This window comes from Gavialis gangeticus, unplaced genomic scaffold (assembly GCF_001723915.1).
Source record: "Gavialis gangeticus isolate Ggan-Ray unplaced genomic scaffold, GavGan_comp1, whole genome shotgun sequence".
Taxonomy (NCBI): Eukaryota; Metazoa; Chordata; order Crocodylia; family Gavialidae; genus Gavialis; species Gavialis gangeticus.
This window is the reverse complement of record NW_017729024.1, coordinates 66,946,711-66,950,394: the sequence shown is the minus strand read 5'-3', so window position 1 is coordinate 66,950,394 and position 3,684 is coordinate 66,946,711.

The following is a 3,684-nucleotide window of genomic DNA, read 5'->3' as shown; positions in this document are numbered from 1 at the left end:
AACTAAAGCAGTAAATCTTATTACTAATATTATTGGGCAGAAACAAAGTAGATATGACAGACAAAGAAAGGCACTTTATTGGCATAAACCGTGACTCGCAGTGGTCTTCGTATTATGGTATAGCCCCTACATTCCCAGGCCTTGCAGGCCTGGCACGGGAACAAATAATGGGGGGCACTAGGTTAAAAGGTGGTTCACTAAATAGGACACAAGAATAAATAAACAGTGGTTAGAGCAGCATTTCCCAACTGTTGTGCCATGGCACACTGGTGTGCCATCGGACATGAACAGGTGTGTCATGAATTTTGGAAAAGTCACACAAATAAATGAATAAATGAAACATTCTCTACATATAAAGGGGTTAATTTATCTGTCTGTGTGTCTGTAACACACTAGGGGGGTATGGCTCCTGGTGGAACATGGCTCCAGCCAATGCCATGTGCCACCCCCCCACACACGTTCTGTGGAGAGGCAGCAACGCAGGGTGGTGGGTGGTGGTGGTGGCTATATTCTTTGTTGGGGGCATGGGGAGGGGGCAGTGTGTCACCACTTTTTTTTTTTTTAACTTATGTGTGCTGTGGGATGGAAAAGGTTGGGAAACTCTGGGTTAGAGCATACATAAACAAGGTTATAACAACACAAACCCCCACATCGACATAGCAACCAGTTGAATCCAAAGTGTTAATCACCAAGTTCTCCACATTTAATTCACAGTGAAAATACAACATATAGCACACATATATATGGTCCCAGGGCAACCTTAAATGTTTACATGAACTGTAGCAGTTACACCCATCACCAAACATGCACAGGAATCATGATACATAGAAGAATAATACAAAAGGGAAACAGGTAACCCCTGTGGGACAACACTAACTGCCCCCAGTCCCTGTGACTAGCTAGACTTTGTGGGGCATGAAATCTCCCCTAGATACCAAGGCCCCTCCTCCCCTGTGGAGACCTTTGCCTCTTCCCCTGTGGGGACCCCAAATCCCCACTACCTCGGCACTCATGGCTCCTTAGCCCTGTGGTGGGCCATGGGTCATCTCTCTCTTCTCTGTGGTGGGGCTGGTCGAAGCTCCCACTTTGCTGGGGCTGTAGCTTCATCCAGTTTATATTCACAGTGGAGAGGCCTGAGCTGCCTCATGCAGCTACCAGGACCTGCCCACTCTCCCGGACCTTCCGTCCCTGGCTTCTGCTACCAGCAGGGATATCGACCCATGCTGCCTCGTGCAGTGTTGGGGTTTTCTTTAGTTCTCTCCAAGCCCCATGCAGTGATCTGTGCACCATGGGACCATTGCAGCTCACAGGGATGGGGACCTGAGCTGCCTCATGCAGTCCCAGAGTCCCTTCAACTCTCCAGCCCCATGCCCACTCTGCCTCTGCTAAGGGCTGCTGCCTCTCGCAGAGATGGGGACCCATGCTGCCTCATACAGCTGTGGAGTCCCTTCAGCTCTCCAGCCCCATACACCGCTTCGTGCACTGAGGGGCCTCTTGCAGGGATGTGGACCCACGCTGCCTTGTGCAGTGGTGGGGCCCCTTCACCTCTTCAGCCCCGTGCAGAGTTGGGGACCCGCACTGCCTCGTGCAGCTGCCAAGGTCCCCTCTGCTTTCCAGACCCTCTCCAGCTCTGTGCACCAATCCATGCACCAAGGGCTCCTGCCTCCTACAGGGTTGGGAAACCACACTGCCTCATGAAACTGCCAAGGTCCTGTCTGCTCCCAAACCCTCCATGTGTTGATCTGTACACCGATGCCGTGGCAGGGCTAGGTTGCAGCCACTTGCTGCTCCTGCTCAGCGGAGGTGTCTTCTGGGCACTTCTGGGGCAACTGCTCCACTCCCACCAGTCGGCTTCACCAGCTCTTCTGCAGCCCTCTTTGTCATCCCTCCTCAAAGCTGCCCACGTGCTTGGCACGTGGGCTTTTATTCCCTCTGGAGGCTCCGCCCCCTGATTGGGAATGGACCAATGGAAAGCCTGAGGGGTTAGTTCCCTCTCAGATCCTCTTTTTCATCTCACCCCTAGGTCAGGGCAGGGCAAGCTTCTCTTCCTCCCTCTTCTGATTGCTGGGGAAGGGGAGCTGAGCCATCTGGCTCAAACCAGCAAGCCAGGCTGCCACTGGCAAGCCTGCCACAGAAAGAAGCTCTCATCCTGATGCTTTACCCACAACCACTCCTTAGTCCATACTCTTATCGAAATACAATAAGGAGGTTGTAAAGACATTATTGTCTTTTGTACATTCCCTTTTAATTTTCAAAAGCTACTCCCCCAAGGAAAAGCAGGCATGTTTATAGGTAACATTAGTTTGAGAATCTGGCTTGACAAAAGTATTAAAGCAGAGTCTTTAAAGTACAGCTAAGGTATGGCACCTCTTCTGTATCTAGGTCTAGAGAAGCTTATTTGCTGTATTTTTGTCAGCTTAGTACCATTCTATACAAAATGAAGGTCATCATAGCTGAAGATTATGCACATCAATTCCACTTAATTAGCTAATTACACGGCTCACATTTCTGTTAAGTTAGCTAATTAACAGCCCTTCCAAATCATGGTTGCACTGTATTCTCTTGAGTTACCTAGCTTGTGTTTCCTTTTTTCCTCACAATACAGGCAAGTACCCCTCCTACATATTGCCTTCTGCTGTGAAGCAGACTAGCTACTCAGCTCCCTGATGAGAAACTGTAGCTGTCCTATTAATTTTATAATATTTTTCCTCACCAAAGAGATGAGCTTTTTTAATCCATCAGATTACTTTAAGGTTATATTTCTATAGAAAGATCAGGATGGTTTTATTCCCATGCCTGTACATTTGAATAAATTAGTGGGAATTTATTACATCTCCAATTTACAATGTACATGACCTTCACATTAAAAATAATGGCTGAAATCAACCCTTTTCCCCAATCAAATCACAAGGGCTGTCTCTGAAGAGATCTCCATTAAAATCCTCTGCAGAGATCAGTTCCACTTAGCCCCATTACAGGAAGGGGTGGTATTTCTCCTAATTTTCTCCTCCAGTGACTTTCCCCAAATCTGAATCAACCCAAAGGTTATATATAGAGGGTACTGTGCATGTTATCGGTTTGGCACCCCATGGGTCTCTTCCTGACAGGCTGGCCTATTGGGCTGCATTTCCAGAGAGTCCATTATGGAAATCAGAATACAGTCTCAGAGTATAGTACCCTTTCCAGGAAGTTGCTTGGAGGTGGAAAAGGGAAGATGATTTTTCCTGCTTTCAGCCTCACACAGTTCTTGTTAGTCTGCCCAGTCTCTACCACCTTATATAAAATCAGCTCCATCCCTATCCTTCTGAAGAAGAAAGTTTCCTCTGTATCAAACCTTCTAGAGAGCAAAGGATGATGCTACAATACATAAGGCAGAGTTGTATGAACATAAGTCCCTTTCTACAGTGACCTCAAATGAATTAGATTTTTACCAGGTAGTATACTAAATATAGTATAAGTATGTTGTATAATACTTATAAAGCACTAAATGAAAATCAGTGTTATTCCTTTACTGAAAACAGCAAGAGCAATATCAGCATATCAATACTTCACAAACAATTATTTTTCACATAAGCATACAGCATAATTCTGTAAAACATCATGCATTATACACATTTTGCTATACAGGCATACCTTGGAGATAGCGTGGGTTCGGTTCCAGACCACCGCAATAAAGCGAATATC